Here is a 25,398-nt window from a genome sequence, read left to right as displayed (position 1 = left end):
GCACAAAGCCTTTGGAATTCCTAGCCACATTCCAGGGCTTGGTGCACCCTCTTTCAGCAGAAAGCACAGTCAAAAGCTTGCACCGCAGAAGAGCAGAAGAGCATTTTTACAGACTTTATTTAGAACATGAACAGAACAAAAGAAAACACGTCCATTCTCAGTCAGCGTCTCTGACCATCTGACAAAAACGAAAGGAATATCTGAACAAAAACATCCTGTGATCAGGACATGCGCAGACTCTGTGACTCCCCAAAGCCTGCTCCCTTTAAGGTGGAACGGAAATATCCTAACATCCTCCCCCTTTCCGTGTAACCTGTTGTACCTGTGGTTCACCCAATTGCAACCTTTGTACATAAACCTTAAGTTGTTCTTTGTTAACAACCTTAGACAATAGATCAGCAGGAATTTCATTTCCTGCCATGTAGGACACCCGAATCAGTCCTTTCTGAATACACTCTCTTGCACGATGTAGCTTAATCTGCAAGTACTTGGTTCTCTGCTTGCAACTCTCCGAGTTCAGCAAAGCCAAACAAGATCTATTGTCTTGATACACTTGTACAGGACATTTCACAGACACTCTGATGTCCTTAAACAGTTGCATCAACCATTCACAATCCATGAGTGAAAATGACAGAGCATTGAGTTCTGCTTCACAGGAACTTAGGCTCACTGTTGTCTGCTTCCTGCACAACCAGTCAAACAGGCAGTGGTTGTACATGTAGCATACTCCAGAAGTGCTTGTACCATCCGTGGTGTCACTTCCAAAACTTGCATCTGCAAAGATTTCAAGACCTCCAGTCTTCTGACTGGTGAACCTCAGCCTGTAGTGCATAGTCCCTTTCAAATAGCGGGCTATGCGCTTCAGAGCTTTCCAATCCTGAACCGTAGGATTGTTGGCATGTCTGCTAAGCAGATTACAGCTTACAGCTATGTCAGGTCTTGAACATCTGGCAATGAAATTTAGCTTGCCTAGAATGCATCTGTATAGCGTTGTGTCAGAAAACGCTTCAGCAGTACTGTCTACCTGGTAACCTGTCACCATCGGTGTGTCTGCTGGGTTTGCATCAACCAAATTCAACCTGGTTAATACATCAGCAATTTTCTGTGTTTGGTGTACCAGAAAATTACCTGCTTGGTCCTTCTCCACCTGCAGAGAAAGATAGTTGGGTACCTCACCAAGATCCTTCATGTCAAAGTGCTCCTTCAGTTGAGCTAGGGTGCTTTGGTAAAATGCCTGATTCTTCCAAAACATCAGAAGATCATCAACAAAAGATAAACAATACAGTTTGTTTTGCCCCTCCTCCTTGACAAACACACATGGATCAGCTTTGCCCTGGTGAAAACCTAGAGAAAGCAATGTCTCAGTGAGTTTTGTGTTCCAACACCTGGCACTCTGCTTGAGACCATATAAGGATTTCCGCAGTTTACAGACCATTCCCTTCTGTATCTCCATCCCATCAGGTGGAAGCATGAGACCATATAAGGATTTCCGCAGTTTACAGACCATTCCCTTCTGTATCTCCATCCCATCAGGTGGAAGCATGTACAGCTCCTCCCCCAAAACCCCGTACAAAAAAGCTGTATTAATGTCATGATGGGTAACATGCAGTTTCTCCTCCGCAGCGATCTTGAGCATTAGCCGTATGCTCTCATATTTGACTGTGGGAGAGTAGGTCTCGTGGTAATCCTGTCCTGGTACCTGTGAAAAACCTCTCGCAACCAATCTGGCTTTGTGTCTGACTACCTTGCCATTCTGGTCTGTCTTGGCCTTGAAGACCCATTTGCTGCCAACCAGTCTCATTCCTGGGACTACCGGTACCAGTTCCCAAGTTTGGTTCCTGTTCAAGGAATCAACTTCAGCCTTCATGGCATTAAGCCAAGGCTCAGCATCTTTAGAGGTTAACTCCTGAACCTCTTTGAAGCTTGAAGGTTCCCATACCTTCTCTGAGCTACCAAGAACAGCAGTTGCTGTCTTAGCAAACTCATCAGCATACCTCTTTGGAGGTCTGCCCTTGGTCGCCCTTTCAGACCTACGTACTAGACGCAAGTCTTCTGGACTCATCTCCTCTTTCTTAGGAGAAAAGTGACCAATGGTGAACAGTGGTTCTTCCAGTTCATTGTCAGATGCATCAGATGGTCTGACTGAGGCCTTTGCGCTCTGGTAGTCTGCTGTGTCATCACTTTCACTGACATCAGCAGCAGCGCCGCCCACTGAACTGGAATCCGAACTCTGATCATCATCATCATCATCATCTTCATCCTCATCATCAGCAGCAACAGCTTTCTCATCTTTAGCCGCTTGCTTGACATCACCTTCATCCTCCTCTGGGTAACTCTGGAAAATTCCCACATTTTCCCCCCACTTAGGATTGTACTCAACACTCCTTGTGAACTTAATGGACTTAGAGTCAGTCATCCATACCCTGTATGCACCTTTTTCGTACCCCATGAACAAACCATGTGCCCCACGCTTCCCAAGCTTGTTGGTTTGTTGTGTGCGTACCCACATGTCCGAACCAAAGATTTTCATGTGTTTGGTGTTGGGTTTCTTGCCAAACATCTTCTCATAGGGGGTACAACCAATGGGTGATGACAATCTGCGATTAAACGCGTAAACAAAATTCCCCAGAGCCTCCCCCCAAAACTTATCAGGGAGATTGGCATCATGCAACAAGGTTTTTATTCCTTGCAGCAATGTTTGATTTGCTCTCTCCGCAAGACCATTCATCCATGGCGATCTGGGCGTTGACATGTCATGCTGGATTCCCTTCTCAGTCAGGAAAGCTTCAAACTGCTGAGAAGTGAACTCCCCGCCCCGATCAGTAAACAAAGAAGAAATACGTTTACCGTGCACATTCTCCAACCAAGCACAGAATGCCTTAAACTTCGGAAACGCTTGCGATTTCTGTTCGAGCAAATACACATGAATGTACCTGGAAAAAGAATCAATCAGAATCATGAAGTACCTTGCTCCTCCTAAAGAGGGCGCAAGTGGACCAACCAGGTCCGCATGTACTAGCTGGTAGGGTTTGGAAGCCTGCCTGCTAGACTCCTTGCCTTTTGGAGCAACCTTCACCTTGTTCTCTGCACAAGATACACACTTCATGTGAAATTTACAGGGTTTGATGTTCAAACCCTCAACCACCTCTGGCATCTTGGCCAGTGCCTTCCAAGAGAGGTGACCAAATCTTCGATGCGCATCGTGAATGCAACCTGCATGAAGAACTTTGTTAGTTTGTGCAACACAACAAGAATCAGCCTTAGATACAACAGCAGTGTCATCATAAGATATATGGAACAAACCATCCATAAACTTTGCATGCAAATAGTCCTCTTTTCCTTTACTGATGACACAGATGCTCCTCTTGAAGGAAATCTGAAAACCACGCCCAGTAAGCTGTGGGACGCTCAGCAAGTTGCTTGCAGCTCCTGGAACAAAAAGTACATTACTGATGGTAGTGTGCAGACTTGCAAGTTTCACAGTCCCTTCTCCTGCAATTTGCAACGTCCTTCCATCAGCCAGGTGGATCTCACCTTCCTGAGGCTTGAAGGAGATAAAGAGATGGCGATCCTTCGAAATGTGGCGCGTACAGCCTGAATCAACAACAAAGCTGCCTTTGGCTGTTGGAGCAGTCCTTACAGCAAACAAACCCTTGTTTTCCACTGGTGTGGGCTTTTGCAGCTTGCCCCCCTGCTTCTGGTCAGCAGACGTGCCTTTAGCCTTTGGTGAAGCTGAGCCAGCAAACAACGCTTTGTTTTTCCCTTGCGCGGGCTCTTCACCCTCCCTCTGCTCCTGGCCATCTGCAGGCGGCTGCCTGTGTTTACCTTTGCCTTTCCGGCCTCTGCAAAGGCGATGGCCTTGGTTCTCACGAGAACCAGAGCTCTCAGCTGCCGACTCCTTGGCTCCCCCTGGAGGCTGGAATGCTGCCTGGGATGACGTGACGGTCAGCTCCCCCTGCAGCTTGCAACCGGTGCCCTCAGCATCCCTACATTCATTCGCATTCTGGGAAACAGCTAGGACCTCCGATGCAGTCAAACTCTGGGCTGGGATTATTGGCTTGTGAGCTTTCATCAAAGCAGTCCACATCCCACGTGCAGTGGTGTTGCCAGCCAGCGTCTTAATTTCCTCAAGAGATACGGATAGGACTATTACGTCTATCGCTTTCGAATCATGCGATTTCCATCTCTCTGTCAGAGGAACCGGAGGGGGCTCAGAAACGACATGCCACACCCCAAACTGACGCAGCAAACTCTCACACCATTTTGCACAGGTTTCATAATTCTGCCCATCCAACTTAGGGCATTCAGCATTTGCCTTTGGGCACTGAGTGGCCTCTGAAGCTTCAAAAGCGTGGAAAAACTCCATTCCAGCTTTTACAATTAGCCGTGAGTCTATTTTAACTCGAGAGACTCCTTATCTTGGCAGCCATTAATCACGAAGCCTTTTTGGCTCAGCTCGCAGGCCAATTAGGCCTTGCCGGAGATCAAAGGCTCCTTGCGAGGTAAAACAGAAAAGCGTCCCTTTCCTTTCGCTTTTCCCCCAACATACCTCAAACGCAGTCTGTTGCAGCTTTACTCTCCTGTAGGTGCTATGAATCTGGGCCCGAAACCTTGTTGTTGGGAAACTGCCAGGGAGATAACGTCCATCACGGCCCCCAAGCCGGAGTTCGGAGATTCCATCGGCCTCCCGTAGTCACGCAGATCCAACAGTTAGGGGCACAAAGCCTTTGGAATTCCTAGCCACATTCCAGGGCTTGGTGCACCCTCTTTCAGCAGAAAGCACAGTCAAAAGCTTGCACCGCAGAAGAGCAGAAGAGCATTTTTACAGACTTTATGCTTTTCTGCTCTTCTGCGGTGCAAGCTTTTGACTGTGCTTTCTGCTGAAAGAGGGTGCACCAGCCTAGGAATGCAGCCTGAATTTCCAAAGGCTTTTGTGCCCCTAACTGTTGGATCTGCGTGACTACGGGAGGCCGATGGACGTCCAGAACTCCGGCTTGGGGGCTCATGATGGACACTAATGGATCCAACAGTTAGGGGCACAAAGCCTTTGGAATTCCTAGCCACATTCCAGGGCTTGGTGCACCCTCTTTCAGCAGAAAGCACAGTCAAAAGCTTGCACCGCAGAAGAGCAGAAGAGCATTTTTACAGACTTTATTTAGAACATGAACAGAACAAAAGAAAACACGTCCATTCTCAGTCAGCGTCTCTGACCATCTGACAAAAACGAAAGGAATATCTGAACAAAAACATCCTGTGATCAGGACATGCGCAGACTCTGTGACTCCCCAAAGCCTGCTCCCTTTAAGGTGGAACGGAAATATCCTAACATCCTGCACATTCTCTGAGGACTGACTTTGCTCCTCGTCTTCATATACCTGATCGACTGTAATGAGGGAGAGATCCTCAAATGGAGTCTGCTCTTCGTCTTCCATGCTAGGGGAGAGGACCTCAAAGTGATTGTGTATTTCTAAACAATCAGAGTGAACCCTGGGCCTCCTACTTCTTTGAGTCACGTTTCTCCATATATCTGGCTCCTGTGTTGGTGAACTAGCCTCCTTCTCAGGGGAGTCCCCTGTCTCCTCCTTGGTGGAGACGGTGTGCTCTGTTGCTTCCAAGAAGAGCTCCAGCTCTCTAATTCTTTGGAGCGTAGCTACATGTTCCTCCAGTTGCTGGACTTTGTCTTTTAAAAGGGCAATCAACATGCAATTACTGCAGGTAAAGCTGCCTGCAACCTTTGGCAAGATGGCAAACATTGCGCAGGAATTGCAGGCGACTGCAGCTGTTCCCTCCCCTTCCATCTTGAGATCGTGTCGTTCGGGGTGGCTACAGAGGTCCTCCATCATAAAAAGCTTGAAGACAGGACAAATAACTCCCCCCCCAAAAAAAAAACGTCCAGAAGACGACGCAAGTAATCAAAGCTTTTCAGCGAGTGTATGCTGATGTGATTGGTCCTCTAGCACCATCTAGAGGCAATGCAAGATATTATCTTGTGTGTGTGGATTATTTCTCTCATTATGTGTGGGTATATATATTGCAGAAACCACAAGAAGCCTTAGAAAGGTTTAAAGAATTTTGTGACAAGGTTAAGAATGTTCATAATGCTAACATTGATTGTCTTTTCACAGATGAAAAGCCAGTTTTTCTTTTACAGGATTTTCAGGATTTCCTGGATAAGAAAGGGATAAGGCACAAGACACAAGACTGCTGTTTCTGCAGAAGCATGGAACAGAAGTGTCTGTGTGCAAGTGAACAAAGAATTGTAAAATGGCATGAAGGCACAATTGCTGAGTTCACATTTGCCACATGAGTATTGGGCGGAGTCGATATTGTGTTATTGTTAGTCTTGATTGAGAAAGGTTTCAAAAGATTTGGGAAGTTCTCCTTTTGAGAAGCTGTTCCGTAGAAAACCTTGTGTTGCCCATTTTAAGGTTTTTGGGTCTCATGTGAAGACAGAAGCTCCAGGTGGAGTAAAGAATGCTAGAGGCATTTTTGTGGGTTATGAAAAGGGTCTCTACAGAGTAATTTTGTCTGAATCTGGTCAGGTGATTCTCAGAAAATTTCTAGAGAGTGCTCCTGAACAGGAGAGAGTAATTGTTCACACATTTCCCACTGAGGACAATTCAGATGTTGATGATGATTTTACTGATTACAGTGGTACTCAGAGTGACAGTGATAGCTCAAAGAGCTCAGTTGACACAGTCATTGAGAGGAAATCTCACACAATGGCTAGACCTTCACAAATGAAGGATGAACCACTGTTTACTATTGGAACTGGTTCTCCAAAGAGTCCTGAGACTGAACCAGTGAGCAAAGAGGATCAGCACCTCATACGTAGGTCTGAGAGAGTTACAAAGGGTGTACCACCCAAGAGATATTCAAAAGAGTTTGCTAACTTAGCTGTTGCATGTGTTACTATTGTTGACAAGTCAAGACAGGTTGAAGCTGTGTCTAAGTCAGAGACAAAGACACAACAGGGAGTTGCTAAGTGTAACACTACATTCCCTAGCCAAGGTAATGCAGATGCACTCATTCCTTGGAAGTCAGACTACCAGAGAGGTACACTGGGGAAACCAGTGGCGGGTAGTTCCAAGGGTGGAACTGAAACAACAGGGGAGTGTTATATGTATAACAACTGTTTGTTTTCTTCTCTGGATCACGCTTTGCTCGCAGCGCACATTGATTCATATGGGGGAGTATGTTACGATATAGAAGCAATGCGGCCGCGAGCTGGTAGCTTGAAAGCAAAACATAATGGGGATGTTGGGACTGTTCCATGGGAAACAGAGGGACAGTCAATTCACAGTGCAGAGGGCGCCGGAATTAGCTGAGAGTGTAATATGAGCTGTACAGGAAGTACAGGTGGAGTTTGTCTCTCGGCTGTTGGAGTTTGAAGAGAGCAGTCGTGTTTTTCTGTAACGCTGCAAAGACAGAAATAAAGGCATGTAAATACGTTTCTGTCTATCTCTTTCCCCTGCCGGGGGGGGGGCAGGAAAGAGGGGTGTGTTCTTCTCACGCTGAGAAGGATCGCCTATCGCGACCTAGCAATGCAGACAGGGAGGTCATCAGGAGATCAAGCCAGGTGCCTGGAGAGTTGCCAGTTTGTCCTGATAAAGGCTTGATTCCCAACAGTATCCACAGGTTTATCCACATGCTCGACAGTGGGGAGCACCAAGTGAGGGGTGTCACCTCCTATCTGCTCTTGGCTTGCAGTTATATCTTGTACGCCTGCCCCAAATGAGTACTACGTGGAGAAGATACACCCACTTGAAGAGTCGAATGCACCAGCGTACACTATGGGCCTTCGAACGCACTACTGGGTGAGCAGCCCAAACCCAGCACCCAACCAATACACCCTTCCACAGACACTGGGTCCAAAGCTGCCTGTCAAACCTGCAGCTCCCTGCCTCTCAATGGCATCCAGTGCCTCTGTGTGGGGCTATGCTAAAGACCTGGTGAGAGGGCCTGGCCCGGCAATGAATACCATACCTGAACCAGATGTTTACCTGTGCCACCAGCCATCCTACAGCATCTCCCAAAGGTTTGCTTCCTCCAGCAAGAACTATACACCAGGACCCCCTGACTACAATGCGGAGCTGGTCACCACCGACAAACCCAGAGCCCCACAGTTCAGTCTTGGGATTCGTCACTCTGATTATTCTCATGGCACACCTCCAGTTTGTTTACTCAAAGAGTGAGGGTGGACTCACAGGCCACAGAGGTGACTTGCCCCTTTGGGTAGACCCACCTCCAAATAATTCCATTGTGACACAGTGTCAGGAAGCAGGTGTAAATAGCTTGTTTCAGAGGGAGAGATTCTGATGAACTTTGAACACGTTTGGGCTATGCCAGGGTCAGGTAATTGGGGAGGGGGACTAGATAGCCCTCCTTTGTGAGACAGGGGGTCTGCCTTGGTTCTTGGCAAAATCCTTTCTCTATCCTTCCTCCTTCCAGTGTGCATTACTAGTGAAGTGTTTCTCACCCCACCACTTAATTCGCTTTCTGTTACAGAAGATTATTGGGAAGAAGGCTAAGATGCTCTTTTTGCTCATATAAGAAATAGTTTTATAATTTTATAAGTATTACCTTTTTTTTTTTACAAAGCTCCATAAATATTTATTTTCCTTGCTACTATTCTATTTACACTGAGAATGAAATGCAAAATGAGAGAGCTGTTTTTAATATTGTTGTCAGGGGTTCAGGAGCAGAGGCAAGGGCAAGGGAGGAAACAGAGAGCGAGGGGGAGGAGGCAGAAGAAAAGATGAGTGATGACGATGACCCGAGATCTCCGAGTCTTTCCAGTGAATCAGAAGATTCACAGAAAGGAGCACCAGTGGCCAGGGCAAGGGGGGAGCCTAGGGGGACACCCCAGGAAGATAGAGCCAGAGGGGACTCAGAGGAGAGCAGTTGGAAATCGGGACCAGCGTCACTGCCAGAGAGCAGGGAAGAGGAAGAGCGCCAGGGATCAAGCGCTGGCAGCTCACAACAGGGGGGAGGGCACGAGTCAGGAGTGGCCACACCTCCATCGGGGAGCGAAGAAACGGTCAGACGGAAAGTGGAAGGTTGGGCGCGCGCGCCAAGTTCAAATGCACAGGAAAGTGACGCAGTAGGCAGCCGGGAAAGGGAGCCAGGTCCTAAAGCCCGGCGCAAGGAGACAGGGAGTTCCGGGGGGGCGGCGTCAGAAGAATCCCGGAAGGAAGAGACCCCGGGGGGCAGAGGGACCCAGAGGAGAGCAGTCAGGCGGAAAAGGTGGAGCAGGGCTAGGATATTAAGTTGGTGTACAAGGGGCGGAGACTCAGACGGAGCTTCGCCGATCTAGCCATTAGACGTAGAGTTGCACGCAGCAGCTTGAGAATGGAAACTGTAACTCAATAAAGACTTTTACTTAATGACCGCTGGCTAGCGTGATCCTCTGTGAGCTAGGATCTTGAAGCAGCTCTGACAGTAAGCTCCGTCTCTTAATTGTGGGCATCTACAGCCTCGAGGTGAGGAGAGAAGCAGGTGCCTACTAGCTAGCTCACGAACGGCAGACGACATGACGGCTGAGCAGCAGATAGAGGAACTCAGAAAAGCAGTGTCACAACTGAATGCCGAGGCTCTCGCATCCAGGAAGAGAGAGGAGGAGGCAGCTGCCGCCTGCAGGGATCTCCAGGTCAGGTTGGACATGCTTACGAAGCAAGGGCAACTGACACCCAAACAGGAGGGAATTGGGTTGGCGAGACGAACAGGCGGTCTGGTCTCTCACTTCGATGGGAACCTGCAGCAGTACCCCAACTTTAAAGCAGATGTAATGTGCGCACTGGAACTGCTGAAAAAAGACTTTAGAGATGAGCAAGAGAAAGTGGGATTCATCATGTCCCATTTGCATGGGGAAGCTAAAGCATGGCTGCGCAATTTGTGGAGGGATAAGGATCCGGCGCTCCAAAATGCGGATGCCTTTATTAAAGCGATGGATGGGTGTTTTTTATCAAGCATTGACGTGGATCTTGCTCGGCAGCAGATACATGGACTGAAACAAGGGAGGGCCAGCGTAAGGCAGTATCATGCCCGCTTTTTCGCTTTGGTCAGTGCTCTGGAATGGGACAGGGATTCGGCTCCTGTAAGAGACCTGTTTTGGGAGGGATTGCACGGCTCTGTGAAAGATGACATTGCGAGGGGGGAGAGACCCCGGACCACGCAGGAGATCGTTCAGAGGGCGCTAGCGGTGGGGGTGCGGCTGGAAGAATGTCCGTGGAGCAGGGACGAAGGGCGTGGAGGGCGCGAACCAGCCAGGGGCTCCTCCTTCCTTCCCAGAGAAGCAGCGCGTGCGCAATCCACGCCTCCGCCAGGAGGAGGGGTGGAACCTATGGAGGTTGGAAGTGCAAGGGCTCAGTCAGCAGCCAGAGCCCTAGCACCGACAACAGCGAAAGCGAAGCCTCCTAGAGGGAACAGGAAGTGTTACATCTGCGAGGATCCAGGGCATATGGCGAAAGAGTGTCCCCGGAGGCTCCACAAGCACACTGCAGCCTCAGCAATGGTAACTGCAGCAACGCAGCAAGGGGAACCACAGCAGGGAAACGACGATGTCTGGCTGGAGGAAGAGGCACTGGGGCCCAGCCAGACGTGTCAGTGAAGAAGTCCCCGGAGATTTCACAGCCCATGGACCCCCTCCCGCCCAAACCAGTAGTGAGGCTCACCGCATCGCTCCAGCTGCCCAATGGAATCACCATGGACGTGCCGCTCACCATTGACTCGGGAAGCAATGCGGACTTTATAGGGCAGGACTTTGTCGACCGGCACGCTATACAGTTGCTGCCGGCCACGCTGCCCCTGCAGGTGGTCACGGTGGACGGCAGGGAGCTGCTAGGGGGGCAAGTGGTGAAGCAGACGCCACCAATGGTGATGCGCCTTGGGAATCACAGGGAAATCATCAGCTTCAACGTCACTCAACTATCGGACACGCCCATTGTATTGGGCATGAGTTGGCTGGACAAGCACAGCCCAACGCTGGCTTGGTACCAGAGGCAGCTGACCTTCGGCTCTTCCTTTTGTGCTGAACACTGCATCGTGCCCCGGCAGGAAGGAGAGGAAGAGGAGTCACAGCTGCTGCTAGGCACGCTGCAAGCGATTCCCCACAAGTACGCAGCATTTTTGGAGGTTTTCTGCGAGAAGGAGGCAGACAGGCTACCCCCCCACAGACCATATGACTGCAAAATTGACCTGCTGCCGGGGGCGGCGCTGCCTAAAGGGAAGCTGTATTCCATGTCTGAGGACGAACTGCAGGAACTCAAAGAGTTCATAGACCATAATTTGGAGCGTGGTTTCATCCGGGAGTCCAAGGCAGCGGGGGGCAGTCCTGTATTCTTTGTTAAGAAGCGGGACACGCCCCAAAAAAGACTTGTGGTGGACTATCGCATCTTGAACAGTGTAACCAAGCCATCGGACTTCCCCATGCCCCGAATCGACGACCTCCTCGCAAAGGTACGGAAGGGCAGCGTGTTCACCAAGTTAGACCTGCGAGGGGCGTACAACCTCATTCGCATGCGGGAAGGAGATGAGTGGAAGACAGCCATGTTCACGCCTCTGGGCACCTACGAATATAGAGTTATGCCTTTTGGGTTGCAAAATGGCTCCCACGTTTTTCAAGCGTTCATGCATCACGTGTTGGCGGGGCTCCTCTACAAGACGTGCGTCTGTTTCTTAGATGACATCCTGATCTTTTCGGAATCGCAGCAGGAGCACGACAGACACGTCAAAGAAGTGCTAAGCAGGCTACAGCAGCATAGGCTCTACGCCAAGCTGGAGAAGTGCCAATTCGACGTGACGGAGGTGGATTTTCTGGGCTACAAGTTGTCTGACAAGGGGCTCGCCATGGACAGCGCCAAGGTTCGAGCGGTGTTGGACTGGAAAAGCCCACGCAACCGGAAGGAGGTCCAACGTTTTGTCGGCTTCGCGAACTTCTATCGCAAGTTTATCAGAGGCTTCGCTATGCAGACAGCGGCCATCACGGACACGCTTAGCTCCAAGAAAAAGAAGTTCATCTGGACAGAGCAGGCGGAGCAGTCCTTTCAGGCACTCAAGCGTCTCTTCGCGTCGGAAGAGCAGCTGCTGCATGTCGACCCCAGCAGGCCGATGAGGGTGGAGACAGACGCCTCGGACAGAGCCGTGGGAGCAGTCCTGCTGCAGAAAGACCCGCAGGGGGTTTGGCGGCCGGGAGCGTTTTACTCCAGGAAGCTCAGCAAGTCCGAACAGAACTACACCATCTGGGACAGGGAGTTGCTGGCCATTCATGCAGCATTCAAAGCATGGAGGCACTTCCTGATCGGCGCCAAGCACACGGTGCAGGTCTGCACGGACCACAAGAATCTGGAGCACTGGCGCACGGCACAATTCCTGAACCAGAGGCAGATACGTTGGGCTGAGTTCTTTGCGAACTTCAACTTCCGAATAGAGTATGTCCCGGGGGACACCAACATCATGGCGGACGCTCTCTCCCGTAAGCCACAATATCTGGAGGATGCCAAGCCAGCGGCCGCCATGCACATCTTCGCACCAACAGTGTGGGCGTGCGCTGCGGCAACAGTGGACCTGGAGGCGGTGCGACGAGCGTTGCAGGATGACTCCTTCGCGCAAGCAAAGATGGCAGAGGTGCACAGGGGCACGGCAGCGACCGACGGGTTCCAGCTGAGAGATGGATTGCTCATTCGTAAAGGGGCCATCTACGTGCCGGGAGACGAACTTCGCGCCAAGGTACTGCAGCAGCTGCACGACGCGTCCACTGCCGGGCACTTTGGCAAGGAGAAGACGGTGGAATTAGTCGCCAGGGACTTCTGGTGGCCCGGAATGAGAGGGGAGGTCGCGGACTACGTGGCGAGGTGTGACACCTGCCAGAGGGCCAAACCGGTGCACAGACCGCCGGCCGGACTGTTGGAACCGCTGCAAACTCCGGTCGAACCATGGGAGAGAGTGGCCCTGGACTTTGTCACGGATCTGCCCAGCTCGAGGGGCAAGACGGCCGTGCTGGTGGTGGTGGACTTGTTCTCCAAGATGGCACATTTCATTCCGTGTGCCAAGGTGGCCACGGCGGAGCAAACCGCCAAACTGTTCATAGACCACGTGTTCAAGGTTCACGGTCTGCCACGGTCTATTCTGTCCGACCGGGGGCGGCAGTTCATCTCGAATTTCTGGCAGAAGCTGATGGGCTTCCTGAACGTCAAGATCAACCTGGCGTCGGCGAGACACCCGCAGACCAACGGGCAGGCGGAGCGGGTCAATGCCATCATGCAGCAGTACCTGAGATGTTATGCGAATCAACAGCCTGCGACGTGGGTGGATTACCTGCCGCTCGCCGAGTTCGCCTACAACAACACGAAGCACGTGTCCACGGGGGTCACGCCGTTCTTCGCCAACAATGGGAGGAATCCCAGAACCTTCCCGGGACTGGAAAGGATGGGGGAGGGGGAGCCGCAGACAGCAGATGCGTTCGCGTCAGAGTTGCAGGAGGTCCACGATCAGCTGCGGCGGCACCTGGAGCTGGCCAAACATGCATACAAGGTGCAAGCGGACAAACACAGAAGGGTTGGCGAAGAGATCCATGTGGGAGACTGGGTCTGGTTAGCAGCCCACGCAGTGCCGGCCAGGTCGTTGGCCAAGAAGAAACTAGGGCATAAGCAACTGGGGCCCTACCAAGTCGAAGAGCAGGTCAACCCGGTGGCTTTCAGGCTGGCGTTTCCGGAGGGTTCCAGAATGCATCCGGTGTTCCACAGATCGGTGCTCACTCCCTACAAGGCACCGCACAGGTTTCAGGAACCCGGAACGGCACCGAGTCCGCTCAGAGAAAGAACCGGGCACGCGGGAGTGGCACAGGAGGAACGCATCAACGAAGTCACGGAGATTTTAGACTCCAGATGGGGGGAAGAAGGTGTAGAATACCTTCTCGCCAAGGAGGGCACCCCGGCCAGTGCGAACAGCTGGGTGCCGGGCTACGCCTTGGACGAACCTCTGCTCAAAGACGAGTTTCATGCCCTCTTCCCACATAGACCAATGCCAGCAGACTTTTTCGACGACTGGCTTTTCACGCCCACGCTTTCTGCCAGCACGTTCCGGGGGTTCGACTCGGACGAGGACCCGATACGAGACGCCCGTTCCCCGGAGGGGTCACCCTCGGGATCTGCCTCAGAACCCTCGTATTGGTGGGACGATAGACCAAAGGAGCAGTGGCGCAGGAAGTGGCAGGAAGGTCCAGGACGAGCAACGCCGCCAGGAGGAAGTGAGGGAGAGACGGACATGGACGTTTTCGGGGACGACCCTGGTTTCGAGCACGGCGGCACAGAGATGGAAGCGGAGGTGACCGTCGTCGACGAGAGCAGGGAGGAAGAACCGGGAGACTTCAGATGGAGGCCCGCCACGGGAAGCGAACTGTATCCGACGTTCGTCCCTCTGACACAGCAGCACCCAGCTCCCGCACCGGAAGGAGGGGAGGGGGGAACGGGGGGCTTCGAGGGGGGGATGGATGTCAGGGGTTCAGGAGCAGAGGCAAGGGCAAGGGAGGAAACAGAGAGCGAGGGGGAGGAGGCAGAAGAAAAGATGAGTGATGACGACGACCCGAGATCTCCGAGTCTTTCCAGTGAATCAGAAGATTCACAGAAAGGAGCACCAGTGGCCAGGGCAAGGGGGGAGCCTAGGGGGACACCCCAGGAAGATAGAGCCAGAGGGGACTCAGAGGAGAGCAGTTGGAAATCGGGACCAGCGTCACTGCCAGAGAGCAGGGAAGAGGAAGAGCGCCAGGGATCAAGCGCTGGCAGCTCACAACAGGGGGGAGGGCACGAGTCAGGAGTGGCCACACCTCCATCGGGGAGCGAAGAAACGGTCAGACGGAAAGTGGAAGGTTGGGCGCGCGCGCCAAGTTCAAATGCACAGGAAAGTGACGCAGTAGTCAGCCGGGAAAGGGAGCCAGGTCCTAAAGCCCGGCGCAAGGAGACAGGGAGTTCCGGGGGGTCGGCGTCAGAAGAATCCCGGAAGGAAGAGACCCCAGGGGGCAGAGGGACCCAGAGGAGAGCAGTCAGGCGGAAAAGGTGGAGCAGGGCTAGGATATTAAGTTGGTGTACAAGGGGCGGAGACTCAGACGGAGCTTCGCCGATCTAGCCATTAGACGTAGAGTTGCACGCAGCAGCTTGAGAATGGAAACTGTAACTCAATAAAGACTTTTACTTAATGACCGCTGGCTAGCGTGATCCTCTGTGAGCTAGGATCTTGAAGCAGCTCTGACAATTGTGTTTTACCAGTGTATATTGAAGAGCCTTCCAAAGAGTGAATTTATAGGGCAGTCTATGTAACTTGTTTACATGTTACTTGCTTTGCGTAAGTAAGTAAATAAATAAATCCAATTTAGATCGCAGTTTTGGATTTTGTCAGCTTGGGATGACTAATGTACCTTCTAACATGCCTATCATCAAACCACATTCATTATGCTCTCAATTGATAAATGTAGGCTACATTGATTATGTTTATGAGCTCTGTGCATCCCTTCCCCCTCCATACCCAGGTGATTCAATGTATGAAAGGGAGAGTGAGACTGGGCTGCTTAGGTATCGTTTTCTATCCTAACCTCTTATTTGTTGCATGCAGCACCATTTCTGTTCTGCTACAGTTTGTCTCCTGCCAGCAAATATGTTATTTGTCTTGTCTGCTGGTGGTGAAATTATGGCACTTCACATCAGTCTCAAGGTTGAGGGTGCCTCTTGCCCACAACACATACACAGAATTTCCTCTAAGAGAAATGCTGGTTCTTAGCTCTCTCCTCCTAATCTAGATGAGCACCACAAGCCAAAAACCACTTTCTTGGGAAGAAGACTCACTGAACTCACTCACTTCACAATAAGAATGCGTAAGAACCAGGCTCTAAACTGCCTTTTTTCAATGTATTATTTATCCTGTAAGAGGAATGTTTTCCCACTATTCTATTCTTCTATAAACCAGATGGGAACTAAGCTGACCCCCTTTCTCTCATTTGTTTGCTGCTCTTGCTCCATGTATCATTTTTACAGCACTTCCAGCCAACTTTATCCAACCTCTTTGCAAGTGCATGAGTGAAATATTATTATTAATATTAATAATTCAATTTTTTTATAATCTTTTAGCAAAAGATTTCAGGGTGGTGTACAACATTAGGAACACATTACAAAACATCAATGAGCAGGGCAGCAGTTGAAGAAGGAGCAAAAAGGGTTTTCTTGTGTGTGTGTGTGTGTGTGTGTGTGTGTGTGTGTGTGTGTGTGTGTTTCTTTGTGGCTGATTAGCTGTTCTCCCTTTGCAAAGGTCAGAGGGGGCAGGGTTTCTGTTGAGGCAGGGGATTAGCTGTGGGAGGAGCTTATCAGACCTAGCAGGGCAGCAGTTGAAGAAGGAGCAAAAAAGGTTTTCTTGTGTGTGTGTGTGTTTCTTTGTGGCTGATTAGCTGTTCTCCCTGTGCAAAGGTCAGAGGGGGCAGGGTTTCTGTTGAGGAAGGTGATTAGCTGTGGGAGGAGCTTATCAGACCTAGCAGGGCAGCAGTTGAAGAAAGAGCAAAAAGGGTTTTCTTGTGTGTGTGTGTTTCTTTGTGGCTGATTAGCTGTTCTCCCTATGCAAAGGTCAGAGGGGGCAGGGTTTCTGTTGAGGCAGGTGATTAGCTGTGGGAAGAGCTTATCAGAGCTTGCAGGGCAGCAGCGCGCGCAGTTTGATCCATCGTGTAGATTTAGGGGAGCTAGTCTCAAACGTTTGTTGGGGGAGACCTAGGGTTTTTTTGTGGGAGGAGTTATTTGTCCTGTCTTCACGCTTTTTATGATGGAGGACTGCTGTAGCCATCCCCAATGACACATTCTCAAGATGGAGGGTGAGGGAACAGCTGCAGTCGCCTGCGGTTCCTGCGCAATGTTTGCCATCTTGCCAAAGGTTGCAGGCAGCTTTACCTGTAGCAATTGCATGTTGATTGCCCTCTTAAAAGACAAAGTCCAGCAACTGGAGGAACGTGTAGCTACGCTCCAAAGAATTAGAGAGCTGGAGCTCTTCTTGGAAGCAACAGAGCACACCGTCTCCACCAAGGAGGAGACAGGGGACTCCCCTGAGAAGGAGGCTAGTTCACCAACACAGGAGCCAGATATATGGAGAAACGTGACTCAAAGAAGTAGGAGGCCCAGGGTTCGCTCTGATTGTTTAGAAATACACAATCGCTTTGAGGTCCTCTCCCCTAGCATGGAAGACGAAGAGCAGACTCCATTTGAGGATCTCTCCCTCATTACAGTCGATCAGGTATATGAAGACGAGCAGCAAAGTCAGTCCTCAAGGAATGTGCAGGCGACCTTGGAACGGACAGCTCACGGAAGAACCCCGACCAAACCTAAAAGGAGGCGTGTAGTGGTGATAGGGGATTCCCTACTGAGGGGAACAGAAGCAGTGATCTGTGGGCCTGACAAGATGTCATGGGAAGTGTGCTGACTCCCCGGGGCTAAGATCCAAGATGTAACTGAACGACTGCAAGGAATCATAAAACCCACTGACAAATACCCCTTCCTCTTGGTTCATGTGGGAACCAATGACACTGCAAGCAATAGCCTCCAGAAGATCAAAAGAGACTACGAGGCCCTCGGCAGGAAATTGAAGCAACTAAATGCACAAATTGTCATCTCATCTGTCCTCCCAGTTGAACGACGTGGCCCAGGGAGAGAGGGAAAAATAGTGGAAGTGAACAGCTGGCTTCGCAAATGGTGTAAACAGGAACGGTTTGGATTCTTAGATCACGGACTGCAGTTTCTTGAAGATGGACTTCTGGCAAGTGATGGGCTGCACCTCACAACGGTTGGGAGAAATGTTTTTGCCAAGAATCTCAGAAACCTCATCAGGAGGGCTTTAAACTGACTAATGTGGGGGAGGGAGACAGTGCTCCTGAAGGTAGGAGTCCATCAATTGATGAAGATGATCATCCAAATGTCATAGACCAAATGGAGCAAACAGCACGCAGACCTAGTGGTGGGAGGAAAAAATCCTTAAATAAGAGACACGGGGGAATGATTAATGGACTTCAATGTCTGTACACTAATGTGCAAAGCATGGGAAATAAACAAGATGAGCTTGAGCTCTTGGTACAACAAACTAAATATGACATAATAGGCATCACTGAAACCTGGTGGGATAAGTCCCACGATTGGAATGTAATAATGGGGGGATACAATCTATTTCAGAGAAACAGACCAGACAAGAAAGGAGGAGGAGTGGCGTTATATGTCAGGGATGTGTATACCTGTGAAGAGATCCAAGATTTAGAACCTCAATGCCAAAGTGAGAGCATTTGGGTCAAAATTAAGGGAGAGAAGAATAACAGTGACCTGATTGTGGGAGTTTACTATAGATCCCCAAGCCAAACGGAGGACATAGATGATGCCTTCCTGGAACAGATGGCCAAGCATGCAAAAGGAAGGGAGATAGTAGTAATGGGGGACTTCAATTACCCACATATTTGTTGGATGTCAAACTCAGCCAAGAGCATAAGGTCAAACAGATTCCTCACTGGCCTTGCAGACAACTTCATTGTCCAGAAAGTGGGAGAAGCAACAAGAGGAACAGCCATTTTAGATCTGGTCAATACCAGGGAAGATTCTGGAGTAGATCAACAGCCATTTTAGATCTGGTCAATACCAGGGAAGATTCTGGAGCAGATCATTAAGCAAACAGTCTGTGAGCACCTAGAAAGGAATGCTGTGATCACCAATAGTCAGCATGGATTTCTGAAAAATAAGTCTGAAAAATAAGTTTGAAAAATAAGTCTGAAAAATAAGTTCCCTTCATCTACCAGGCTTGTAATTCTGTCAAAAAACGAGATCAGGTTAGTCTGACACGACTTATTTTTCAGAAATCCATGCTGATCTGCTCCAGAATCTTCCCTGGTATTGATGTCAGACTGACTGGGCGGTAATTATTTGGGTCCTCTCTTTTCCCCTTTTTGAAAATAAGGACAACATTTGCCCTCCTCCAGTCTGCCGGGACTTCGCCTGTTCTCCAGGAATTCTCAAAGATGACTGCCAGTGGTTCTGAGATCACATCTGCCAGTTCTTTTAATACTCTTGAATGCAGTTCATCTGGCCCTGGAGACTTGAATGCATCTCAACTAGCCAAGTATTCTTGTACTATCTCCTTAGTTATTCTGGGCTGTGTTTCCTTTGCTGAATCATTTGCTCCAAATTCTTTAGGTCGGGCATTGTTTTCTTTATCAGAGAAGACTGAGGCAAAGAAGGCATGGAGGAGTTCAGCCCTTTCTGTGTCCCCTGTTTGCATTTCACCATCTTCTCCTCTGAGTGACCCCACTGTTTCTTTGTTCTTCCTTTTGCTACGAACATACCCATAAAAGCCTTTTTTGTTGCTTTTAACCTCTCTAGCAAGCCTGAGTTCATTCTGTGCTTTAGCTTTTCTGACTTTGTGTCTACACGTGCTGGCTATTTGTTTGAATTCCTCTTTGGTGGTTTCCCCCCTTTTCCATTTTTTGTACACATGCTTTTTTAATCTTAATTCAGTTAAAAGTTCTTTAGATAGCCACCCTGGCTTCTTTAGGCACCTTCCATGTTTCCGTCTCATTGGTATTGCCTGACGTTGTGCTTTTACTATCTCCCTCTTAACAAACTCCCAGCCACCATGAACTCCCTTTCCTTTTAGTATTACTGTCCATGGGATCTCACCCAGCACTTCCCGAAGTTTTATGAAGTCGGCTTTCTTAAAGTCAAAAAATTGAGTCCTAGTATGCTTGGCTGCTCCTTTCCGCTGTATAGTAAACTTCAGAAGAGCATGATCACTCGCGCCTAATGATCCTTCCACTTCTACCCCACTAACCAGGTCATCAATATTGGTTAGCACCAGATCTAAAATGGCTGTTCCTCTTGTTGCTTCTCCCACTTTCTGGACAATGAAGTTGTCTGCAAGGCCAGTGAGGAATCTGTTTGACTGTATGCTCTTGGCTGAGTTTGACATCCAACAAATATGTGGGTAATTGAAGTCCCCCATTACTACTATCTCCCTTCCTTTTGCATGCTTGGCCATCTGTTCCAGGAAGGCATCATCTATGTCCTCCGTTTGGCTTGGGGATCTATAGTAAACTCCCACAATGAGGTCCCTGTTATTCTTCTCTCCCTTAATTTTGACCCAAATGCTCTCACTTTGGCTTTGAGGTTCTAAATCTTGGATCTCTTCACAGGTATACACATCCCTGACATATAACGCCACTCCTCCTCCTTTCTTGTCTGGTCTGTTTCTCTGAAATAGATTGTATCCCCCCATTATTACATTCCAATCGTGGGACTTATCCCACCAGGTTTCAGTGATGCCTATTATGTCATATTTAGTTTGCTGTACCAAGAGCTCAAGCTCATCTTGTTTATTTCCCATGCTTTGCGCATTAGTGTACAGACATTGAAGTCCATTAATCATTCCCCCGTGTCTCTTATTTAAGGATTTTTTCCTCCCACCACTAGGTCTGCGTGCTGTTTGCTCCATTGGTCTATGACATTTGGATGATCATCTTCATCAATTGATAGACTCCTACCTTCAGGAGCACTGTCTCCCTCCCCCACATTAGTCAGTTTAAAGCCCTCCTGATGAGGTTTCTGAGATTCTTGGCAAAAACATTTCTCCCAACCGTTGTGAGGTGCAGCCCATCACTTGCCAGAAGTCCATCTTCAAGAAACTGCAGTCCGTGATCTAAGAATCCAAACCGTTCCTGTTTACACCATTTGCGAAGCCAGCTGTTCACTTCCACTATTTTTCCCTCTCTCCCTGGGCCACGTCGTTCAACTGGGAGGACAGATGAGATGACAATTTGTGCATTTAGTTGCTTCAATTTCCTGCCGAGGGCCACGTAGTCTCTTTTGATCTTCTGGAGGCTATTGCTTGCAGTGTCATTGGTTCCCACATGAACCAAGAGGAAGGGGTATTTGTCAGTGGGTTTTATGATTCCTTGCAGTCGTTCAGTTACATCTTGGATCTTAGCCCCGGGGAGTCAGCACACTTCCCGAGACATCTTGTCAGGCCCACAGATCACTGCTTCTGTTCCCCTCAGTAGGGAATCCCCTATCACCACTACACGCCTCCTCTTAGGTTTGGTCGGGGTTCTTCCGTGAGCTGTCCGTTCCAAGGTCGCCTGCACATTCCCTGAGGACTGACTTTGCTGCTCGTCTTCATATACCTGATCGACTGTAATGAGGGAGAGATCCTCAAATGGAGTCTGCTCTTCGTCTTCCATGCTAGGGGAGAGGACCTCAAAGCGATTGTGTATTTCTAAACAATCAGAGTGAACCCTGGGCCTCCTACTTCTTTGAGTCACGTTTCTCCATATATCTGGCTCCTGTGTTGGTGAACTAGCCTCCTTCTCAGGGGAGTCCCCTGTCTCCTCCTTGGTGGAGACGGTGTGCTCTGTTGCTTCCAAGAAGAGCTCCAGCTCTCTAATTCTTTGGAGCGTAGCTACACGTTCTTCCAGTTGCTGGACTTTGTCTTTTAAGAGGGCAATCAACATGCAATTGCTACAGGTAAAGCTGCCTGCAACCTTTGGCAAGATGGCAAACATTGCGCAGGAACCGCAGGCGACTGCAGCTGTTCCCTCCCCCTCCATCTTGAGAATGTGTCATTGGGGGTGGCTACAGCGGTCCTCCATCATAAAAAGCGTGAAGACAGGACAAATAACTCCTCCCACAAAAAAACCCTAGGTCTCCCCCAACGAACGTTTGAGACTAGCTCCCCTAAATCTACACGATGGATCAAACTGCGCGTGCTGCTGCCCTGCAAGCTCTGATAAGCTCTTCCCACAGCTAATCACCTGCCTCAACAGAAACCCTGCCCCCTCTGACCTTTGCACAGGGAGAACAGCTAATCAGCCACAAAGAAACACACACACACACACAAGAAAACCCTTTTTGCTCTTTCTTCAACTGCTGCCCTGCGAACGGCGATCTGGCACTTCTCCCTCTTTACCTTGAGCGCGGCCTCCTGGAACCTGGTCAGTACGGTGTGGAGGCGCTCGAACAGCTGCTGGTGTGAGTCTGCGGACACCAAGACATCATCAAAATATGGTACCATGCCCGGAAGCCCTTGCAGGAGACGCTCCATAAGTCTTTGGAAGATCCCAGGAGCCACATTTACTCCGAACTACAAACGGCGGCAACAGAATGCCCCTCGGTGGGTGACGATTGTCGGGGCTTCAGCGGTGGCATCATCGACAGGCAGTTGTTGATGGGCTTGGGCAAGGTTCAGCTTAGCAAAGACCTTACCCTCATCCAAGGAACGCAGCAGGTGTTGAACAACAGGAACCGGGTAAGCGTGCTGCTGAAGTGCCTTGTTGATTGTGCACTTGTAGTCGGCGCAGATTCTCACCAACCCATCCAGCTTGACAGGCGTGATGATGGGGGTTTCCCACTTGGCGTGGTCAACTGGCTCCAAAACTCCTTGGGCGATCAGCTTGTCCAATTGTTCATCCACCTTAGCCTTGAGAGCAAAGGGAACCCGGCGTGGCTTTAGCTTGATGGGGGCGACTTGTGGATCAAGGCTAAAGGAGATGGGCGTACCTGTATATTGCCCCAAGTGCCGTCAAAAACCTCAGCAAAGTCTTTGACCAGATCCTCAGTCTCTGCGTTAGAGATGCAGTTGATGCTGGTGACTTCCATCAAACCAGTCTAGCCCTAGGAGGCTTGGCCGCTGACCTTCGACCACCACCAGTCAGAGCAGGCCTGAAAAATCCTTGAAGGTGATCTGGAACCGGCCAACGCCTACCACGGGAATGTTGTTTCCCTGGTAGTCTCTCAGGTGTACACGGTGAGAGTCGAGTTGCCTTTTAGACACTCTGGGTACCAGTCTTTTGATGGTGCTCCAAGACACGATGGACAGGGCAGACCCAGTGTCAATCTCCATGTCACATGGAGCTCCTTCAATGAGCACCGTGACGTTTAGCTTGTGTCGCGTAGGCGAGTCGGTTTGGCCAATAGTGGTTCCAGACGGGCAGTGGCAGTTGGTGAGAGCGAAACAGCTTTCCTTGGCGGACTGGAGTGAAGACTTGGACTTGTGAGGCAGTGAAGGGGGGGTGCCGGACGGAGCCAATCGGCAGACCTTAGCAATGTGGCCCCTTCTGGAACACTTCCGACAGATGGCATCTCTAAATCGACACTTGGCACGGGAATGGTTGCCTCCGCAGCCGGCATATTCCGATTGACCTTTGGACTTCTGTTGGAACTTCCTGCGCTCCCGCTTTATCTGGTGCACGTCATCGTCTTCACTGGAGGATGACTCATCACTGCTGGCCTCTTCATGATGCACTGGAACTGGCTTCCTAGCAAGACGTGGGCTGCTGGCTTGAGGATCAGCAGCTTCCGAGGCCACGGCCTCCTCAATGGCTTTCTGCAGCGTGAGGTCTGGTTTGGCGAGGAGACACCGTTGCAGACAGATGTCCCGGACCCCGCAGGCGAATCGATCCATCAGGGCATCGTCTAAGTCTCAGAACTTGCAGTGCATTGCAGCCTGTCGCAGGGTGGTGGTGTAGTTGTTGATTGACTCCCCCGCTGCCTGGTTCCGGTGGTAAAACGCATGGCGGGCAGCAATCTTGGATGGCTTTGGCGCGTAGTGGTTGCGGAGCTTCTCTTGAATCGTGTCCCACGGAGCTGCCTGAACTGCTTCAGGTGCAAGCTGCTTCAGGTGCAAGCAATGCTCAGGCCATCTCAAACACCTCAGGCCCACAGAGGATTCTTCTTTCTATGTAGATGGAACCCAAAACAACCTGTTTTGCTTTGTTTAGCCTTATTACACTTCGCTTTGCTATTTGTGGGTGAATGAACAATTTGTTCAGGACCTGAGACAGTTGTGGGCAACCCAAATTCCCTTCTAAATTCCCTTCCTGGCAGGAACTACATGGTACAGCGCTGCAGATCTATGCTCTGCATTCTTCAGTCTCCCTCTAGCCCCTGAGAGTCAATTCCTCTTCGCCTTCACCTGGGGACCTAGTTAACTAACCTGGACCAGACTACCCCAGGGTTATGCGGAATCACCCGCTATATTTTCTGCAATATTACACCAGGATTTACAGGATGTACATCTGTCTGGTCTACCTATCTGCTCTATGTAGACAACATTTTAATATGTTCTACCAGCGAGGAGGCGTGTAAATTATTATATTTTTTTATATAATATTTTTTATTGCAATTTTTTCCAGATAAAGACACAGTCAGCTATACAAAGAAACAAGAACAAAGAGAAAAGAAAAAAGAAAAATTCGTCATTTCAGAACTTTTTTCAATCTTCTACCGGACTTCCCCACATCTCCCTCACCATGCATTCTTAACAATAAAAATATCAGCAAATTATAAACTTGTTTCATGCGTTCCTTTTGTACTTTCAGATAGTTGCTTTTTGTGTTTAAATTCCTTATTATCAATTTACTCTAAAAACAAATGTTATTTTAAACATTAGTCCTTTCATTAATATAATTTAGTTTCATAAACCGTCCAATCTCGTTGCTGGAGCTAGCCTTTCAAAATCATGCGAAATCTTATAATTCATATAACTTATAAAGTTTTTGCAGATAGTCCTTAAATTTTTGCCAATCCTCCTCCATTGCTTCTTCTCCCAAATCTCGGATCCTGACAGTCATCTCAGCCAGCTCCATATAGTCCATCAATTGCGTTTGCCACTCTTCCAGTGTGGGCAAATCTTGAGTCTTCCAATATTTGGCGATAAGAATTCTTGCTGCTGTGGTTGCATACATAAAAAACGTTCTATCCTTCTTTAACACCTTTTGGCCGACAATGCCCAGGAGGAAGGCCTCTGGTTTCTTAGGAAAGGTGTACTTAAACACCTTTTTTAACTCATTGTAGATCATTTCCCAGAAGGCCTTCACTTTTGGACAAGTCCACCAAAGGTGAAAAAATGTCCCTTCAGCCTCCTTGCATTTCCAGCATTTATTATCAGACAAATGGTATATCTTAGCAAGCTTGACTGGGGTCATGTACCACCTGTATATCATTTTCATAATGTTTTCTTTCAAGGCATTACATGCCGTAAACTTCATACCGGTGGTCCATAACCTTTCCCAGTCTTCAAACATAATGTTGTACCCAATGTCTTGAGCCCATTTTATCATGGCTGATTTAACTGTCTCATCCTGAGTGTTCCATTTAAGCAGCAAGTTATACATTCTCGATAATACCTTGGTCCTTGGTTCTAACAGTTCTGTCTCTAGTTTCGATTTCTCCACCTGGAATCCTATTTTTTTATCCAACTTAAAAACCTCTTGAATTTGAGCATAATGGAACCAATCTTGCACCTTATTCTTTAGTTTTTCATAGCTCTGCAACCTCCAATTATCTCCAATTTTTTCTACTATTTCCCAATATTTCAGCCAACCGGCCTCCATATTGGGTTTTTTTTCGG

The 25,398-nt window shown here is 49.3% G+C and overlaps 1 pseudogene across 1 annotated transcript in view; it reads left to right on the top strand.

The window, feature by feature from the left end:
- The window catches only part of LOC308577883 (protein CIMAP1C-like), a 33,017-nt pseudogene extending 24,822 nt beyond the window's left edge, over positions 1–8,195 (top strand). The window contains exon 5 of the transcript in view: positions 7,711–8,195. The product of the transcript in view is annotated as a protein CIMAP1C-like (transcript). The remainder of the gene's footprint in view (positions 1–7,710) is intronic.
- Positions 8,196–25,398: the final 17,203 nt, after the last annotated feature.

Source organism: Podarcis bocagei (genome assembly GCF_964188305.1).
Source record: "Podarcis bocagei genome assembly, chromosome: W".
NCBI classification, from domain to species: domain Eukaryota; kingdom Metazoa; phylum Chordata; class Lepidosauria; order Squamata; family Lacertidae; genus Podarcis; species Podarcis bocagei.
The sequence above is the reverse complement of the archived record's forward strand: the minus strand, read 5'-3'. Positions and strand labels throughout refer to the sequence as shown.